Source organism: Nuphar pumila, chromosome 5 (genome assembly GCF_984573655.1).
Source record: "Nuphar pumila chromosome 5, dmNupPumi1.hap1.1, whole genome shotgun sequence".
In the NCBI taxonomy this organism is placed as follows: Eukaryota; Viridiplantae; Streptophyta; class Magnoliopsida; order Nymphaeales; family Nymphaeaceae; genus Nuphar; species Nuphar pumila.
The window spans coordinates 15,128,171-15,149,929 of NC_143253.1; the positions used below are offsets into that span (position 1 = coordinate 15,128,171).

The 21,759-nt window shown below is 36.5% G+C and overlaps 1 long non-coding RNA gene across 11 annotated transcripts; it reads left to right on the plus strand.

The window, feature by feature from the left end:
- Nucleotides 1-5,404: 5,404 nt before the first annotated feature.
- Nucleotides 5,405-21,147, plus strand: LOC149836901 (uncharacterized). 11 transcript variants are annotated; one of them, XR_016431858.1, is made up of 4 exons: nucleotides 5,405-7,372; nucleotides 9,670-15,095; nucleotides 15,172-15,240; nucleotides 15,498-21,147. It is a non-coding gene; the product is annotated as an uncharacterized LOC149836901 (long non-coding RNA). The 11 variants fall into 11 exon arrangements; XR_016431850.1 differs by having other exon boundaries at nucleotides 9,670-15,871; nucleotides 15,954-21,147; XR_016431856.1 differs by having other exon boundaries at nucleotides 15,172-21,147.
- Nucleotides 21,148-21,759: the final 612 nt, after the last annotated feature.

Here is a 21,759-nt window from a genome sequence, read left to right on the forward strand (position 1 = left end):
AATGTGAATTGAGTCATATCTTACACATAAAATTTACGTAAACCTTTATTCAGATCTTCTCACATGTCAAATATATTATTTTTGATGCAATATGATTAATAAATAATAACAATATGCAATACAAGTCAAAAACATATTAAACCCCGAAATTCCTAACATGTTACAAGCATAGGTTTTCAAAAGAAATTCAGATCTTTATTGACCTTTTTTTATAAATTCTGTCAAGAATAACCAAACTCATATAAATTCATGGTATTTTTACCATGGTTACCTGCACCTTTCAAGAACACAACCCAATAAACAGATCTAAAAAACAATACGTATATAAATAATTAAAAAAAATATTGAACCCTTTTTTGACAAAGTTTTGATCTAGAATATGTAATCTTTAATATCTTTATCAGATTAATGTATTTATTAATTTTTTTTCAAAATATTTTTGACAAAAACCTTTTTACTCAGTCTGATATTAGGTATTAAGATTCACCCAATTTTTTTATAAAATATTTAGAGTCGCTTTTCATAGGATTTTACAATGTTTATCAAAGATGGGTCAAAATCATCCTATAAATAGAGCCATAAATTGAGGCTCTATTGAAATAGACATATCTGCATCAACACGTGTCCAAAAAGAGGAAAAAAAGATTCTAAATTTAAGATCAAGATGTTTAGATAGTTGTAGTGATTTTATTTAGATTTTTTGGATAAGTATTCATAGAGTTATCAATTTTTTTCTGGAATTGGTTAAGAAAAATTTATCAGACATCATACCTTTAGTTTTCTCAGAAAATAATTTTATAAAAACATTTTTTAAGATTATAAAACCTTTAAAATCTTATTATTTTTTTGTTTGATCTAACTTAATACAGGTTAGTACATGAATAACATTATAAAGAATCATATTATGATTAGATTTAATATGAAATAATAATAAAACCCTAATTTTGCATATTTTTGAAAATCGTTTTTGGGAAAAATGCAATATTTATATTTTTCGATTCAAGAAACAATTTATTTAACCATGAAAATATAAATAACAGTTCAATAATATATTTGAAGTTGTTAAAAATTAAAATAATCAAATCATACATGCTCCCAAGTGTATAAAGAACATCGACTATGTAAATCTTACCTGCCAACGATAGATTTTCATAGTTAGAATAAAGAAAATAGATGATCCGACTCCTATTCCACTATCACCCAATGACTAAGTGCAGGTCTAATGGTTGCACAAGGGTTCATATTTTGGAAGAGAGAAAAAGCCCAAAATAAATGAGAAGAAAGATAGAGAAAGAAAGGGATAGAACTAGCATTTTTAATCATTCTCATGAGGGTCTCTATTTATAGATGGGCTGAGACAAAAGTCCTATCTCTAATATAAGAAGTTAATATTTATTAATTTATTTTATTAATAAAATAAAAAATCAATTATAAGACCTAATTTATTAAATTTTGAAATTACTTAAGGTATAAAAGAAAAGTAGAGACTTCTTACCCAAACTTGGGCTCTAGTGACATGGTAACCTTTTGAGAGGCGTATAGACCCAGAGACCCATCAAAATTGAACATTTAAATAGTCAATTTGATAGCCTTCGAAACGTAGATCATCATGGTGATCTTTGATTTAATCATATGCATACGGATTGACAAGAAAATTTAGTTGATATCGAAAAATGTTAATTTTTAACTTATAATTAGGCATGAACTTCAGTCGATAATAAAATACTCAAATCAACACCAGTTTGGGCATGTAGATAGTCGATTTCGATGCCCTCAAAATGAAGAACGTCAAGGTTAAATCTGATTTAATAGGTGAGCCACTAATCGGCCAAAATTTCTATTGAAGCAATAATGATGTTGTTTGAAGCATTTTACATTATGGGTTCAATCCAATAAGATTAGATCCGAATCCAAAATTCATAAGTTAAAAATATACAAATCATTTACTTTCATTTTTTAGTCCACATATTTTAGCTTTTTCAATTATTTTTAAAATAATCTTCATAACTTGAGACAAAGGTTCATAATTAATAGAAATCAAGAAAATCAGGAAAATTAAAAAATCAAGAAAAACAAAAAAATTAGAAAAATCAAGAAAATCAAGAATTCATGATTATAGTCATGAATGTACCAGTAATTCATCATTTATTCATTTTAATTATCAAGAAAAAATCTTAGATTTTGCACCTATAGTACTAGCTCTCACGGCCAAAACTCTAATACCCCTTAGGTACGAGCCACAATCACAATTACACCAATATACTCTCAAGTACAGACAACCAAGTACCATACCATTACTTGAGTCTGGGCCAAAATATAGCGTATATAATGGTAGCCAATACAAAGGTCAACCCAAATTGCCTGCTCAATAAAACAAATCAATATCCAATTCTTAATCAGCCACATATGGGTCAATACCCGATCATACGAAACCATGCTCATCAATACCAAAACACTTCTTGCAATTGATTGCACAACCAAGTTCTTTGGTTCTAACACATCACGTATCCATCTCATAGAGATCACATGATTCAATGATGATTGATTCTATATACAAAAGCATAAAAGAAGAGTTGACCCTTAGAAGAGTCCAATAATTCCATAATAAAAGGAGGAGATTCATTCAATCATAAGAAGACATTCACTCAATAGCGATAGGAGGAGATACATTTAATAATAAATAAGAGTAGATTCAATCAATAATAATAAGATGAGCCAACCCTCTAATTCTAATGCCAACCCAAGCATAAACCGTGATTGCACCAATTAGATGAGGTCCCACCAACCATATCACATTACAATTAGATTGGATTCATCTGATCCCAACTGAAACACCTTAATTCATACTAAAAAATGCATGAAGAAACCTTTCAGAAGCAAAAGAGTCGACCTAGACCCCTAAAGGGTTGACTGAGGTGCTGCAGAAGTTGACTCTAAATCAACCAAGATTGACTTTGCATTGCAGGGTCGACCCACCCACTAAAATGGTCGACTCTTTCCTGCAAGGGTTGGCCCTTCATAAGAAAGTGGTCAACCCAAGCATGCAGGAGTCGACCCTTCAAATACAAGGGTGGACCCTTGGGCGAACAAAACATGTTCAACAGAAAGGGGTCAGAACTCGAGGGTGTCGACTCTCCAAATTTGGGTGTCGACACTTGAGATATAGAACAGAGAGGGGTCGACTCTCCAAATAGAGTGTCAAAACCTAAGGCACAAAACTAGAGAGGTGTAGACTCTCAAAACTAGGTGTCGACATTTGAGACATAACATAAAGGTGTTAAAACTCGAGGGTGTCAACTCTTCAAATCTAAGTGTCGACACTCGAGGCACGTAACTGAAGACTAAGACCCAAGGGTCGATTCTAAAGGTTGGGGGTCGACCCCAGAGGCGAACTAAACTGCATTTTATCGTCACAAACCAAAACACAAAAATCTTCCTAATTTGTTCCAAAACAAAATTTATATAGTGATTTCACATCATATTAAGGTCCCATTGAATAGGCAAAACGTCATTCACTTCAATTGCATAAATCCCCATAAACAAAGCATGAAAACACAATATTAAGCATGCTATTCCTCCATGATTCAATTCACTCCAACCACAATTCCTAAAACATGCAAAATCATCACCATATGTTGCATATTGTCAAGGGAAATGAAGAGTACCAGATCATACCGGAAAATCACTCCAAACTAAGCACATCCTTGGTTTGTGATTTCCACCTAGCTCCAACATCATGGCAAAAACTCCACTAAAGAGAACTCAAGAGGGGGTTTGTTGGTGGTGACTTCTGGTCACTCGAAGAACCTGGTGAGGTTTGCCACTAACCCACTATGAGAGCGAGCAAGAGAGATTCATACATAAGTAAGAGAATATGAGACGCCTATTCAAAAAGGGGAAGGATCCCTTTACATAGGATGAGAAAGGGAGCTTTTGGGCCTAGAGGCCAAGAGAAGGTGAGAGAGAGAGTTAGAGAAAAATGTCCCTAAGGGAGAGGGGGGGGCAATCTCTTGAAAATAAGAGAGAGAGAATTCCAATATTTCAATTCGTGATTCAAGCTTACAAAATAAACACTATATATAGGCTTAAGGGCATCGTAAAACCTTCACCTCTAACAAAAAATACTTAAAGAAAATTAAACATAATTTAGAAAACCTAAGAGCTTTTTACAAAACCAAGAGCTCTCCTAAAGTCAAGAGACTCCTTGGAGTCTCCCCTCTTCACGCCCTTCTAGGCTCCTCCCAATTGGAGGTCAACCCAAAGGTGGGCCCCACATGGGCCAGCAGGCCCCTCCTTGGATCCAGGTCCTGCCTTGCTGCTCCGCTATGCTCCACCCATAGACTCGAATGGGGGATTTTTGGGTAGAGAGAGATAGACTCGAATGGGAGAGGGGGCACATAAATGATCATGGTGGGGCACTGTCACCTGATCCTTATCAGGGTGGGCACTGGCACACTACCCAACCGTGACCTGAACCTCCTATTTGTGAGTTTTTGGGTCAGGGTGGGCACTCAATGTGGCTCCACCAATGCCAACAGAGTCCGACTACAATGATAAATAAGAATACCCGATTTCGGGTTTGGACCCGAAGGTTCAATTAATACATGAATTCGAGTATAGTTCATGAAAATTTATACAAGACTCGGACTTGAAGACCCAATAATTTTTATTGCAAAAATGATAAAAAATAATATTTTACCGAGTATGGCCTGAGTCTTGTTCATGTAATTCTTATCTGGTTCGGGTATGGTTTCTCTTATGGTAGGTTTGATTACTTTGAGTACACGTTATTAAAAACATAAAAATGAAATATCAAAAAACAATTCCTGACAGCACTGTGCAAAACGTGCAGCCCTCGTCATCCTTGGAAAAACAATTCACATCTATGCTACTTTTTCCGTTGCTTTACCTTTATCTGTTTAGATAAGAATTCCAGCCTGGATGCGGATAGAGTCAGGCCACCCACAGGGAACTCCGTGTCCTCTCTAAGCCCACAGGCTTTTATTTCAGCCTTTCTTATTGAATCCAGAATTATCATTTACAATTATAATCTGGATTCAACTCTACTGTATCGAATAAGGTTGCATCCAGATTCGGACCAGGATTGCCCCTAATTTTTGAATTCGGATTCTGATCCGGATCTACTATAATGCGACCTTATCCGACCCGTCCAATCTCGAGGAGTGGCCCATTTTCCGCGTGGGAAAGGCGGTTCCCACGTCGTTCGCTGACGTGTCATATTCTTTCAAATTATTCTAGTCCACATTTTGAAAACCACTTTCCGCCTCAAGAAAGTAAGACCAGATCTAGCCGTACGTTTCGTTGCCAGTCGCTTCACCAGGACCGTAGATTCATGCCCTCTCTACCTATAAATACCCCAACCATGTCTATTTACCTTGTCTTCTCGTCCTCCCCTGCGGGGATAGGACGTGTTTGTGACCGTGTGGTCTTCTACTTTGCGTGTTTGGGTGTCTTCTGGTTTTCTTGATCAGGATTTAGGGTTCTCCTTCTTTCTTCCACCATCTAGGGTTCGGTTTTCACTCTTTGTTTTTTCTTGATTTCTCTATTCAGGAGGAGGGCGAAGCAAAGGGCCAGATCGGATAGCGATCAGTAAGCGTGTATTCGTTTGATTTGGGTTCTTTATTGTGATGCCTCTTCTCTGCTGTTTGCGATCTATTTTTGCGGCAAATTGTGGTACCAGTTTCGATTTTATTTGATATAAGATGATCTTGAGGTGTTGTCGGTTTATAGCCAGTATGATCGTAGGGAGAGAATTTGATGTTGATTATCTGGAATATAGAAGCAAGGGTTCCGAGGTTACGGGAGGTTGATTTGCAAATCTTGTGTGTTGTATTTATGGTCTTGCTTTAAAGGATTCTATGATCTTGCTTTAAAGGATTCGTAGTAGAGAAGGCAGCTGGTGGAAAGGCAGCCTTCTGTTGGTGAGTCTCCTGCTGGTATATCGGTCTTCTGCATACGATTGCTGAGTTGAGATTTCTGGTTTAGGTAATATGATAGTATAAGCAAACAGGTAAAATTTTAGTGTCGGTTTGGGGGCAATTGGTGTATCTTTTTGGTATGATTGTTGACCTTGCCCTTTCCCTTCACCCTGATGTAGAGCTGTTTGCTTATCGGGTTTCGATGATTTATATCCGTTTGTCTTGGTCTAGGTGTATGCTGACCGCAGACTGTTACTTCGTGATTAGCTGTGCCTGTGCGGTGTTACTATGGGTTGGAAAAACGAGTTTTACTGGCCTTGCCTTCTTTTAGTCGGACGAGTATATATCTCATGTTGGTTCTGGTTCTGTTGTTGAATCTAGGGCTTGTTGCCATGGTCGGAGCAAAAACATTTGGATTTGAGGCAGTGTCTGTTATGTTCTATGAAGAGGGTTTTCCGTTTTGTAATGGAGGTTTATTATTATTTTTTTCAATGGTGGGTATTATTGTGAGGTTGATGTTGGGCACTTGTTTTGTTGATGTAGTGCGGATGCTATTTATTGCATGTGGCAAAGATCAAATTTATTTTTTTTGTATTCATCGATAGATTGATTATGAAAAGGGGAAGCTTCTTAACTTGGTCAACACTGTTGATCGTAGGGCATGAACTATTCTTCTTCTGCCTGGAATTTTGATCAATAGTATTTGGTGTTTATGGATATTCTTCTTCTGGTGGCTCCTTGTTCAGGTATTGATATTCAGGATTCATTTCAGGGGCCAGGAAATGCGTACTTTTGATGCTTAGGCTGGGTGACAACCATTCTACAAAAAACATTTTTTGAGTTGTATTTGCGGGGTAGACATGATCATCTGCTCTCCTTATCATTGCTATTTTATTGGCTTCATCTTTGCAACTATTTTTTCCTTGGATATTTTTCCCTACAGAAGAGGGTGTTGATGCTCTGGATTTACTTCAGGAGATTATTTGCTGCTAGCAACCTGAGACCAAGAAACACAACTTGGAATCGTGTTTGTAAGATGCTTTTAGGTGGCATAGTCCGTTCTCTTGCGTTATCTTATCTTCCCATCTTTACTTCATTGAATTATTTTAGACTATCTTATTGTGACTGCTTGGTAGTGCAAGCATCGGTATCATATTATGACCTTTTTCTTTTTCTGTTTGAATGGCAAATGCATGGCCATTGGAGTTGCTGTTGGTCATAGATAGGCTGCTATATGAGGCTTTTGGGGTTCGTGGTTGGTAGGTGGAATCGTCTGTAGGTTGTTTCGTTCTGAGAGATTCATTTGCATTTGTAACCGAAGCAATCTAGTTCCCCTTATTGAATACTTTGAGTGTGACGTTCTATCTAATTTCTCTATATCAGACGAGATGTTAAGCAGCAAGCTGCTGGAAGAGTGGAACCAAACAAGAATGGTGAAGATCTTTCTTTCTCCCTGAATCCTGCTGCTGCCTTGTGTCAATTCTTGGTTTTCTCTTTTCACTGCCTGTTTTTGGTGGTTTTTGTTTTAGTTCTTTGATTTTATGGGTGTTAACGGTTATGTTTTTTGTTGCATGTAGTCAGTGGATGCAGCTTGAATTTTCCTTGCACTTGGGATGTATATACGGTGCCTGCTTTATGAGTTTTTTCTTATTTTTGTTAAATCTATTTTCTTTTTTTGTAGATTTTGTTGTCCCATACATTCATTTGCAGCCATGTTGGGGATTTTGGATATTATTGATGTGTCATGATGATTTTTCATTGGATCATGGTTGCACCAAGTTTTAAGATTTTAATTTGTCTAGTGTTTTATTCTGGACTTGTTTGTGCGACATGTCTTCAGTTGGTTGGTTGTTTGCAGAGGCGGAGATGGGGGGGGGGGGGGCAGGATCCCGAAACAGTTAAAAAAATATATTTTTTTAAAAGCCCAGTCCTAGCCCAGCCCTGATTCCATATGAAATAAATTTTTATCCATTTTTTTAGCCCAGTCCTAGCCCAGCCCTGACTGCAGCAAATAGTTTGTTTTGTCCATATGAAATAGATTTTTATTAATAATTGCAGCCATTTTCTATTTTATCTCAAATTTTTTTTTTCGGGGGTGTGGCCCCCGAACCCCCCGACTATCACACCAATTTTTTTTTTGCTACACCCCTGTTTGCCCCCCCCCCACCCTCACATGAATCCTAGCTACGCCACTTGTTGTTTGGTCAGGAAAATAACTCTATAGCCCATCGTTCATGGTTGGAAGCTGATCTAATCACACTGCCTGGTTTATTATTGTTTTGCATTTTTTCCTGTTTTTTTTACGTAACATTAAATTCCTTTATTTCCTCGCGATTGTTTTCCTGTTCATTGATTTTTCTTGTTGTTTGGTTCTTTAGACCGGAGTTGTTTTGTGTAAGGTTGTAAATAGAGTATCATTACATCGGTCAGGCCCAAAGTTGGATACATATTGTAGCGTACCTTAGTGTGTAGTAAAAAAATTCTAAAAAAATCATAACGCATGAAACAATGATGAATTGCAGAAAATACAATCATAAAATCACACGTGGCATTTAGATCTCTATGAGCTGCAAACAACGTCATCAAACATCAACTAATATAGATAATATTTCATGCATATCTCACAAGAACAATGCAAAATATTAATTATCTTGCAATTAAGAACATGCCACAAGACTCATACTTTCAAATTATCTCTAACTCATTGAGATAACCCATAGCTGGTTTGTCTTTACTGTCAACCAATTGAATCACCTTCACCAAAAGTATAGTGATTCTCAACTTCACACATGAATCCACAAAAAAAAGATGGGAATGCACTCTTATGTGAGAAATCCACAAAAACATTTTGGCTTGCGCACGAATAGACACTGAAATCACTCTCATGCCTCTTAAATTGTGTGGGGTTTCCTCTAAAAGCCTCTACACAAATGAGAGAATCGGCCATGTGGAGGTTTTTAAAACCCAAAATAAAAAGTAGAGTTTCGTCCCTTTTTAAAGTGTGCTAGACACATATTGTACATTACATATCTTACGATACAATACAATATTGGGCTGTATTGTACGATACAGATATAATACGAGTATGTATCGTATCAAGTTAGGCCATAGTTACGATACGTATCGTACCGCATCATACAATACAATACAATACAGTACAGTACAGTACAATATTGGGCTGTATTGTACGATACAAATGATGCAAATATAATATGAGTATGTATCTTATTGAGTTAGGCCATAGTTACGATACTGTATGATACAGTACAATACTTACAACATTGATTTTGTGAGGAAATTTCTATAAAATATGTAGAAACATTATCAAAATCTTGTGGGAGGTTAATTGCATGTCTTGCTTTGACCTTGTGATCACTCTTAGTAAGATGTTATTAGTGGGCTTCTTGTTTAGGGTGTGATTGTGATTGGTATAGTCAGACGTCTGTCTTTTTATTGTTGCCCTTGCCATTTCCCCGCACAGTAATGTGGATCTGTTTGCTTCTGTCTGTGTATCTTGATCTAGCTGTATGTTGGTCATGTAATGTTAGTTTGTGGTGAGATGTGAAGTGACGAGTTTTAGAGTCCTTGCGTTCCTTTAGTTGTGGATGAGTTTTGTGTTGACTCTAGTTCTGTAACTTCTGTTAAGTCTAGGTCTTGCTGCCAGATAGTGCCTGTTCTCTCCTATTATGAGGGTTTCGGGTTTTTAATGGGGGTTTTCTTTTACTGGCAGGTATTATTTTAAGGTTGATATTAAACACTTATTTGTTGATGTAGTGCTGATGCTTCGCTGTTGCATGTGGTGAAGATTGAGTTTGATCTTTTGGTATCCATGGATGGTCAATGCTGCTAAGTTGCAATCTCAGTTGGGCATGAATGAACTTGGAATTTTGAAGATCAAAATTTTCCTTCTGCTTTTACAAATTTCAATGTTTTTCTGGTGGCTTCCTTGTTCAGATATTGATATTCAGGGGCCCAGAAGCATGTGCTTTTGATGTTCACATTGTGTGGCGAACCAACAGACCAAGAACATGGAATTTGGAGTTGATTTGTAAATCTTTGAGTGACATGATATCTGGCCTGATCTTTTTTATTATAACTATTTTATTTGCATTCTCTTTGGACTACTATTTCCTACTTGGATATTTTTCCCTGCATAAGAGGGCGTTGATGTTCCAGATATACTGCAGGAGAGATCACCTTTGCTTCAAATAACTTGGGATTAAAAAATACTTGGGGTCGCCTCTGTAAGATCTTTTGAATGCTGCTAAGCCATCTCAGTTGAACACAATGATTCTTCTTCTGCCCAAGAATGGTTCCATCGAATTTGAGTTTTTAAGATAACATTTTGCTTCTCATCTTCTACTTGCAAATTTCAAGGTTTTTCTGGTGGCTACTTTGTTCCTGTTTTGATATTGAGGATTTATTGCAGGGATTAAGAAATGTCTACTTTTTTATGTCCACTAGGTGACCAAAGAATATGGAATTTGGGGTTATTTGCAAATCGAGTGACCTGATCATCTGATCTCTTTATCATCACTTTGTAATTTGCATTGTCTTTCTTTTTTCTCCTTGGATTTGTCCCTTGCATAAGAGAGCATTGATTTGGTGGATCAATTACAGGTCACCTTTTGGGCAAATAACTTGGGGCTAAGAAGCACAATTTGGCATTGTGTCTGTAAGACACTTTTTACTCCTGCTTACTTGGAATCTCAGTTGGGCAAATAACTTGGGGTCACCTCTGTAAGATCTTTTGAATGCTGCTAAGCCATCTCAGTTGAACACAATGATTCTTCTTCTGCCCAAGAATGGTTCCATCGAATTTGAGTTTTTAAGATAACATTTTGCTTCTCATCTTCTACTTGCAAATTTCAAGGTTTTTCTGGTGGCTACTTTGTTCCTGTTTTGATATTGAGGATTTATTGCAGGGATTAAGAAATGTCTACTTTTTGATGTCCACTAGGTGACCAAAGAATATGGAATTTGGGGTTATTTGCAAATCGAGTGACCTGATCATCTGATCTCTTTATCATCACTTTGTAATTTGCATTGTCTTTCTTTTTTCTCCTTGGATTTGTCCCTGCATAAGAGCGCATTGATTTGGTGGATCAATTACAGGTCACCTTTTGGGCAAATAACTTGGGGCTAAGAAGCACAATTTGGCATTGTGTCTGTAAGACGCTTTTTACTCCTGCTTACTTGGAATCTCAGTTGGGCATATGACCAATTCTTCTCACACACTTCACATTGCAAGCTTTTTCTGGTGTCTCTACCTTGTTCACGTGTTGATATACAGGATTTTAATTCAGGGTTCAAGAAACAGGTACTTCTGATGTTTACGTCGTTGACTACCAGCTGACCAAAGAACATGGAATTTGGAGTCGTAAATCTTTGAGTGACATCTGTTTTCTTTGTCATCGATATTTCCATCGTCCTTGACTTTTTATTTTTCCTTGGATATGTTTCCCTGCATGGGGCCTTGATGCTCTGGATTTGCTGCAAATCACCTTTTCAACTTGGGAGTAGAACACAATTTTGGAGTTGAATCTGTAAGATGCTTTCATGTGGCGTGATAGGCTTCTTCTTTTTTGTCATAGTTTTCTTCATCTTCAGAGACTTTTTATTTGGATCTGTTGTTCGCACCAGTGCTTGAGGACTACCTATCATCTTATGCTATTCCAAACTAATCTTTCCGTGTTTGGAATCTGATTTGTTGTTTACTAGTATGGTTGTTTTCTCTCCCATGTAGTGTGTTCGTGGTTGGAGTGGGCACTGGTGCACCATAGATAGGCTGCTGTAGCTTTGAGGTTGTAATGTTGGTTGGTTGTATCAATCCTCAAGTGTTGGAAGTGGAAGTATGCAGTGTGATGTTCATCTATTTTGTCTGGGGTGTATTGGATAAGATGTTATGCAGCAAGGTATTAGGGTTGTGGAAGCAAAAGTGGATGGTAAAATTATTTTTCTTGTCTTTTTGAACCTCCCTTCTTGCAGCTTTTCCTTTTGTTTTTTTGTTTTTGGTTTATCTTCCTTCCTAATTTTGGTGGTTCCTGTTTCAGATCCTTGGATTTAAGGATGGTTCATGTGTTTTTTCACCTATATGGTTATTGGATACACAGCTCAAAATGATATCTTGGGGCCGTATGTTTGCATGAGTTTTTGGTTCTTATTTCTCTTTTGAAGTTGATTTTTCCTGTTGGTTTTGGGTTTGAAGTTTTGGCGTTTAATGTTGTTCATTCATTTGCAGCTGTCTAGTGGATTTTGAACATAGTGTTGTGTTGTGCATGCTTGATCTATCATGGTTGGTACAGAGAGTTATTGTTTTGGGTTTGTGTGTGTGTGTGTGTGTGAGGGAATGATTTAGTTGTTGGTTTGGTCAGGCAAACGGCTGATAGCCCATTGCTGGTGGTTGGAAGCAGATCTCTATCTCACTATACTCGGTTATACAATGTTTTCTCTGGCTTTTATTTTTACAAAAGCTTTCTGGGAAAAATTAACTTGGGCCTCTGTTCCTTTTCCACTCTTTCTCACAGGTGGTTTTCCTTTTCATTGTTCATATGCTTGCAGTTTGGATTCTTAGGACCGAATTGTTGGTTGCGTTGTGAGTGATGCTTCGTGGCTTGTATTCCTGTGACCGAATTATTAATGTTGTTGATATTCATGTGGTGCCTAGGTCTGATCTCTTGGTATTCATTGATAGTAGGGGAGCCTTCCTCTAGTCGACATTGCTGACTGATGATTGCAATTTTGAAGGGGTCTGAAACTATTGTTTTCTTGACCAAGGAAATGATTATCGAATTTGGTGATAGAGGATGACATTTTTTTCCTCTTTTCTTTGCAAAATTTTGAAGGCTTTTCTGGTGGCTGTCTTTTCCGGGTATTTACCTTTTCAAGATTTATTGCAGGGCACAGGATATGTACTTTATGTACTTCCTCTGCATGGCTGCCATCCTACAGAGACAAGAATTTTTGGGGTTGTATCTATAAATCTCAAGTGTCATCAATCTTTTGAAAACACTTATTTCACTATTTTCTACTTTCCTTCCTCAGATATTTGCATAGTGGGTGTTCATGTTCTGGATTTCTTGTCGATCATCTTTGCTGCATACAACTTGACCAAGAGAATAGAACTTGTATTTAAGATGTTTTCGAGTGGCATGAGAGTTTGATCTAGACTGATCCATCCAGTGTAGTTCTATTTTCCTTTAGTGGCTTGCCATATAAATGCAAACTTGGATTTAAGATGTTTTTGACTGGCCTAAGAGTCTGAGCTAAACTGATCCATCTGGTCTAGTTTTATTTTCCTTTAGTGGTTTGCCATTTAAATGCCGTGCAAGTGCAAGTGTATAGATTCAGTGGGAAGACTATCTTGTATTCTTCCAAGTTCTCTTTTTTCCTAAGGTACCTGGTGTTCACTAGGGTGTTTGATTTCATTACCTTTTGATCTGTGGTTGATAATGGAGTTACTATTTGTGCCAGAGATGGGCTGCTACGGAAGGACTTTTTGGTTCGTGGTTGGTGGGTTGGAAACTCTATTGGTTGTATCGTTCTTAAACCCTTATAGAGGAATGCCAGAGTATGTAATTGTCAGTCAGTGAATATTTTGGGTGTGATGTGTTGCCCATTTTGTCCAGGAACAAAGGTCTTATAAAGAGATGTCGCTGGGCATGCATAAACTGCAAAAATCTTTTGTAAGATGGTCTTCGACTTTATTGTTTTGTTTACTTTCCTTTTTCCTCTTCTTTCTTTTGTTCCAGGTTTACAATTTTTCTTATTTTCATTTTCAAGGAATTCTCCTTGGCAATGTATGGTTCTTCTTTTTTGGTGCTCTTGATGTGTTGCTTTTTAGGCATCTTTTGTTCTTGCTATCTAGGACTTTTTTGTTGGTGGGTCGGTAGTCAGTGGCGGTGATGCCTGCTGTCTGTGGGCGTGTGGTATACATAATCTTTTCCATCCTTTTGGTTTCTTGGCTAGGACATCCTCCCCTCTCTTGTACTATCTTATATTTTTGCTCCCATTTTTTCTTCTGTTGCTGTTGTTAACAGTGTGATTTTCCCTTGATCACTGGATACAATGACATTGTTCTGTAAATTATTATTTCCTTCCTTTAGCTGAGTGGGTCTTAATGTCCAGAAATTTGTGGTTCAGTTTTGTTTTCCATTTGTTGCTGTTAAGCTGCTGCTGTTTAATTACCTGATACCTGTTGTTCTATGCCTGTTTGTGCTAACTGGAAGATTTTAATTTTGCTAGGGTGTGATCAGCTGCATTTGGTGTTTGTGTCAATTTCTTGTTATTCCCTTTTTCAAAACTTTGAAGGGTCATTCTGGTGGCTGTGGTGTTGGATAGAAAATGATGGGATCTGTGCTATTGGTATAGTAGATCTTAATGATGGGCATTATATATATCTTTGCGAGTTTAGAGATATCTATGTAAAGCATTTTTTGTACTTATTACTTGTATATGGACTTACTGTTGTCATATAAAAGTGGTAAATAGAACTGGAGCATTTTGGGTATTTGTATTGTTGCGGTATAGAAGTGGTATAAATAAAACTGTGATGGAGCATGGAAGTTTTTTTGTGGTTTACAATCTCTCTCTGTCCAGGATTTTCTTTCTACCATTTCTCCTCAATACTGGAAAAGTAACTTTCTTTAAATCTTTTGTTCGTTGATATCAAACTATTTGGTTGTCAAATTTGTTGTCTTCTTGCTATAAAATGTTTTCTCCTTTTAACATTATTCTCTCTGTTTAGTCTGCAGATTACTGCATCTTTTTTTGCCTCTGTGCGGACTTCATGCCATCTTTCTGCTTCATTTTCATCATCTTTGTCTCTCTATTTCAAGGCTTCAATGTGGGTTTGCTTGTGTGCTTGGGTGATGCGTTCTCTGTGTAGCTGTCTTTAAGGGGTTTCTTTAGTGCATCCATGATAGATGGTTTGTCTTGATGCAGTTGCTTTGGTGATCTGGTATATGTGAGCTCAGTGGCCGTCCTTGCAAGTGAAAGTGTTGCTTATTTGGTTCGGTTATACTACATTGTTTATTTAGTAGGATTCAGCTTTTACATCATCTGATTACTTTGCGGGTCATGTGCCACTCATTAGTTTATGCTGCTGGAAAGCCTTTGGGGTTTGTGGAGACCTCATGCTTCTGGGAGGCCTTTGGGGTTTGTATTATTGCAGTGTACACATGACGGTTGATTATTGAGTTAGTGATTCATGAGTTCATTCTGTGCTGTTCAGGAGTGTTTTCCCAGCTTCCAACTGTGAAGTTCAGAGGCCTTCATGGTCATTTAGTTGGCTGGCTTTCTGGTAAATGTTGCCTAAATAATTGGTCTATTCTCCTGTTTTGTGTCTAATCTGGAGATTAGAAGTAATGGGTGAGTGTATTAGGGATCTGATAAGGAGATTTTTGACCTTACAACGGATGCTTGTGTCTGCGATTTTTTCTTGAATGGTTGCTTTGTAACTGCATCTTCTTGTTAGGCTCCCGTCTTATCTATTGCTTCACTTGTCATTCGTTTGCTTCATTTGCCATTCCTGCCTCATGTGGGTGTTGACTGTCGTAGGACTCGAGGGAGCGGAAGTTGTTTGCTTTTTGATCGGGCACTTTTGCGTCTTTTCTGTGGACCGAATTTTTGAGGAGCTAATTTTGGGGCACTTTGGGTTGAGTTGCTGCTGGGTTTGTCTTGCTACTGATTTTGGTCTTTTGATTTGTTAAAATTTTCATTACGTTGATCCTGGGGAAGTTTAGACTCTCTTCTAATCATGTGCATCCTGCTCTAGATCATAGCCTACAGGTTTTAAGTGACCCCAGTTACGGCTCTCTTCCAATCACGTGCATCCTGTTCTATATCATAACTTGCAAGTTTTTAGGTGACCTCTGTTCGTTGGGCATAGAGATGCTGCACCTATTCTTACTAAACATTCGGACCTTTCTGTGGTTGGTCTTTTTGTGATAATCTTATTGGTCTGCATTATCTAAGCAGTTTCAATTGTTAATCATCTTCATGGTTGATTGTCAGGTTTTGTCTGTCGTCTCTTTTATTGGGATTATGTCCTCACTTTTTAGTGATATATCACAAGGGAAAGATTCTTTGTGGAAGAGATCTATTGCTTCTGTTCTGTGGTAATCCACTTCTGGCCTTCCTGGATTGCTTATAGCAGTTTGATGTGTTGAAACTCGTTGGGATTCTTTCGTATGGGACATATAGTGACATTATCATTCTGCTGGCCTTCTTGGTTGATTATGTGATCTACTGAAAACAAAGAAAGACTTGCAACCTGCGTTGCTCATTCTCATTCGATGTTATGCTATACATTCATCATGCTGTCATTGAGGTGATTGGAATGGAAGAGCCGGCATGAGTTTGGATCTGCTCAGTGCATCTTCATTGGTCCCATGGATACCTCTGTCATCAACCTTTGGACTTCTTACTGTGTTCCACTCTTTTGTAGCTTTTTTCCATGTGAAACTTCAACGAGCTGAAGTCCTTTTGTGATGAAGTTCCAGATGACTTGGTGGTCTTACTTTTTTGTTGCATTTTGTGTCTTCTGGATTTGCTTGTTAGACTATATTATCTATTTGCCTTTCTTTGGTTTCAGCTGTATTAGTGCTGCTGCTCTTGTTCTGATGTGTTGGTTTCAATGATCATCTTACACTATGTTTTTTCTCGATATTTTCTTTTTGTATTGCTGTATGAGTTTCACATCTTCTTTTGGTAGGTTCGTTGTTGATAGAGTTGTATGTTCGATACTGGTTCCTGCAAGAAAACCAATGGACCTATTGGATCTTCCATAAAGAGACATATAACCCCTAAAATGAAGATGAATGTATTAGTGGTGCTGCTCTTGTTCTGATGTGTTGGTTTCAATGATCATCTTACACTGTTTTTTCTCGATATTTTCTTTTTGTATTGCTGTATGAGTTTCACGTCCTCTTTTGGTAGGTTAACTGTTGATAGAGTTGTATGGTCGATCCTGATTCCTGCAAGAAAACCAATGGACCTATTGGATCTTCCATAAAGAGACATATAACCCCTAAAATAAAGATGAATCCACACAAAAAAACAAAAAGATTAAAAAAGCGGAACTGAAAAAAAAGAATAAATGTTAAACGGACGATCATAAACCACAGTATCATTGTGCCATGCATAGAATATTGCCCAGTATGCAGTTAAAACATTTTCCTATTGACACAACCATCAACATCCAAGTTGGCCTGCCATAAGAAGCAATAAGGTAAACCACAAGAAAATCAATGGACCTATTTATATCACCCATCAAGAGACGTATAACCCCCTAAAATTAAGGTGAATCCATGATAAGAGTTTTAACTGCTTGCTGGTAGCGTGGCACTTGGATTTTGGTGTTTGTATCAATAGGAAAATGTTTGACTGCATGCTGATAGCGCGGCACTATGATACTGTGGTTTCTTTTTCTCTTGTGTGTATTGAGGTCTGGGTATGTTTGGAGTGTCTCTGTTCTTATGGCTTGGTTTATTGAGGATCTGGATGTGTTGTCTGTGTCCAGAAGTATCTTTGGAGTGTCTGTTCTTATGGCTTGGTTTATTGAGGATCTGGTTGTGCTATTTATTCCCCTTTTTTATGGTTTGATTTAGTGGGGATCTGGGTGTGTCTGGAAGACATCTTTAGAGTGTGTCCGTTCTTTTGGTTTAATTTTTTGGGATTTTTGATATCTTCAGTTCATTGTCGCACTTAAAGAATGAATAGTCTAGGTGCCTATTTGCTGGAATGAGCAAAAGATGTTATGAGATTGTGGGATGGACTATTAGCAGCAATAATTTTGATACATATGATATGATACACATGCTAAATCATGTTTGTGGGCGTTTGATGATATAAATGCTAATTGGATGATTCGTACTAGATGTTTGAAGTAAATGTGAATCTAAATTGGATGATTCTTGCTAGATGTTTATTGATATATGAATGATACATAAATTTATTTTGAGCTTTTGGTGCTGCAGAATATGGAAATAGCTTGTTGAGGTACTGTTTTTCCACCTTTTTTTTTTTAACCTTTTGGAACTGTACAATTGAAGAAAACTGTTTAATATTTTGACCTCTTGGAACTGTAGAGAAAGTGAGTTCCAAACAGTCACACACTTATATTATACCCACTACATTTACCGTGAATGCTTATACCCAGTGCCTTTCTTCACACCCTACTCTCATGGCTTGCAAATTTTTTTTGCAGGCCTCGTTAGAACTACCTTTACCTTTTGGTTTGATACTTTAAAACCTTTGTTCATCTTCTTTGTGGTTCGAAGTTAGAGAGCAGCAGTGACTTAGTTTAGTGTTGGGCTTTGGTGCTCTGGTTGTGCTGCAGTTATTCATCTATCTGGAAAAAGTCTTTTGTTGATGCGTTGTATGGTCCTTTGTTTCTGGAAAAGTTTTTTGTATATCAAAGCACAGAGAAAAATACAAAGATTATGGTTTGACATAAAAATACACGTAACTTTGGGCATCATGTTGTGGCATACTAAAATTTTATAAATGTGCGACTTTGCGATTTTGAAATGTTATGTTATATTAAAATATTGCATAATAGATAACACTTCATATTTGGAACCCGTTTAGGACTATGGTGTTCATATTATATTCAAATATACATATACAAAACCCCGTTTAGGACTATGGTGTTCATATTATATTCAAATATACATATACAAAACCCAAAAGTAATGATACTGTATCATAAGATGCGGTATGATACATATTGATTCAGACAGGCTTCTTATGTCTTAGAGGAAAATCCAACATTCTTATATATTATCGTAGAGGAAAAAACAGTTAATGTGACTTCAAAAATGTCGTGGTCATGCTATGCAATATTATTGTTACATTCTATGAAAAATAATAAAGTTTCATTTTATGGATTATGTAAATAATGTGAAATGTGATTTTGATGGATGGAAAGCTTATAGCGTGTGAAATGTGATTTTGAAGGATGTGACGATTATAGCATTCATATCATGGGCAGTTTTTTTTGTAGGCGTTTTAAGGGGCGTTAAAGGTGTACACCTGTAACGCACCTTTGAACATTAAGCCTCAGGGCGTAGTACTTGCTTTAGCCTTGTAACGTCCCATTGATCAACATAGGCTTACGCCTTCTCGGCAAAGAGGCTTTCCGTTTTACATGAGGCCTCATTTACCTTTTTAAAGTGTGTACTTGCTCCAGCCGTATTTTTAGTACCTCTCTTACTTTTTACTGTAGGTACTTGCCTTAGGCCCTTAGGTACCTTTTCTAGGTTTTAAAGTGGTAGGTAATATAAGAAGTATTTCTCACAGCCATAGATGCCTATTTAAGTTTAGTTACTTTTCATCTTGATCATTTGATATATTTCTTTTCTCAAATTAACCCATTTGCCATGTTTTTTTGTTCGTGTTAGAGTCAAAATAAATAGCTATTAGTTATTTGTTTCTTAAAAAGAGCAAAAGGGACATGAGAAATTAGTTAAAGGTATTTATGTTTAAACTTTATTTTTGGTTTTGTATAATTTGATAATATATTTTCTTTGTTTTATTTATTCTGGTTATTCCTCTCAAGAATAAAAATTGGTTGTGGTTATTCTAGTAACTGTACATTTATCAATACTTTTTAAGCTTAAACTTTAAAAAATATGGAGGCTTACGCCTCATTCATATATTAAAAAAAACTCCTCTTTATTCCTCATGCCTTTAAAAACCCTGATTTGAGGATAGTAAAATATCTTGACAGGCAACTCGTTCCACATGTAAGAATCACATTTTTAAAGCAGCTAATATGTAAATGAAAAATATAATTGAATATAGGTTGAGAATGTGGAAAACCCTGACAGTATTGCAAGGTATATGTGTGAGAGAAATGGGCAAGTGGAAATATATCTTAATAATAATATGAGCCAAGTTCGTTACGAGTGTCCAGTGAATATAAAAGACATATGATCTGTTTCTCACCTGAAAATTTGTAATGTTAAAGCAAAAACAATCTAATGTTATAGTACTGGATGTTTATTAATGATATTGAGCGAAGTTAGTTGCTTGAATATATATAATGTAGGTGGAAAACAATTCTAGTGCTTTGGTGATTGTGGAAGAACTAAATTTGAGAAATTGATTCAAGGTGTCACAAATACATCTAGGTTACAGAATTTCTTCGTAAAGTGTTTATGCCTTTGTCCTTCCAAATGACCTAGAATCTTTGCATCTTGCATTGATGCAAGTTTATAGTGATGTTAAATGCTGCTGTTAAAATTTTAACAAATCTATCATAAACGTTCAACTCAGTTTTGACTGACGATCAGATGGTATGACAAATATATAATGAATCATCAAGTGTTGCTGTTAAATTTTTAACAAAATTAAATCTATCGCCATTGTTTAACTCAATTTTGACTGATGATCTGATGCTATGCGCTGTTAATACTACCTAGTGAAAGCTTATATTGCAAGTTACTGATCTGATGCTATGAGCTGTTATACTGCACAGTGAAGTTTATAAGCAAGTTGTTGAAAATAGAAGTCATGTAGACTGACAACAATTTAGACCTCACGCAAGTCAAGTAAATTCATCGAACACAAGAAAAATTTGGATTGGTTGGTAATAAAACTGCACCCTTTTTTATTGAGTAATATTGTTATTGATTTGAGGCCTGCTACCTAGTAAAATGGGATTGTAGTGGTTGGTCTTGGAGTTCTTCCACACGTCATGACTTTGAGGAGAATTGTAGCTTTTAAGGAAACCACCGTTTGCATTTGGTAAAAATAAGAATCTGAATTGAAAAAGATGAAACCGGATTGGTTGGTAATAAACATGTAATAAAGTGGGTTGTGTTATTAAATAAATTTGCTTTGTGTTGGTAATAATCTGCATGTAATTAATGCTAGATAAATTTACATTTATTTAATAGTTTTGTTTTTTGACGGAGAAAGCTGGGGTTAGGAGGTTGGCCACCGAATAAAGCGGCTTGTATTATTAAATAAATTTGCTTTGTGTTGGTAATAATCTGCATGTCATTAATGCTAGATAAATTTACATTTATTTAATAGTTTTTTTTACAGAGAAAGCTGGGGTTAGGCAGACATGTGACGAGGTTGGCCACCGAATAAAGCGGCTTGTATTATTAAATAAATTTGCTTTGTGTTGGTAATAATCTGCATGTCATTAATGCTAGATAAATTTACATTTATTTAATAGCCTTTTTTGACAGAGAAAGCTGGGGTTAGGCAGACCCCTACTGGTTATACAACCGTACCATTGTGATTCAAACTTGAAACATCCCAACACTAGGTGACATTCACTAACTGCTCCTGCCAGACAAGCTGAGCCCCCTTTGGTATTGAATAATATTGATATTGATATGAAGTCTGGTACCTAATAAATGACTTGCATTGGTTGGTGATAATCTATATTCCAATATTCCTTAAAAAACAATCTATACATTCCAATAAATATCTAATAAAAAGGAGTTTAATCTTAGAAGGTGCTTTTCTCGTATTAAATAGCAGAATGTCATTAAAGACAGTAGGAGATTCTCAGTGAGCAATTTTTAGTCCAAATAGTTGTGTGATGGGTGGTCATTTTTGTTTGGGTTAAAGTGTTTAATTTACTCTAAATGGTTGCTAATTTTGTTTGGGTTAGATTGCTTATTTCAGTTTTAATTAGCTTGTAATGCATAATGAAACGCTGATTCCATAGAAAACTATCAATTTAGATGGTAGGATAGATATGAAATCTGTTGCCTAGTAAAAACGGTCTGCAAATCTCATAAGGTATTTCTGTTTGATTTAGTAGCATAATATATCCATAAAATGGTAGGTGATAATC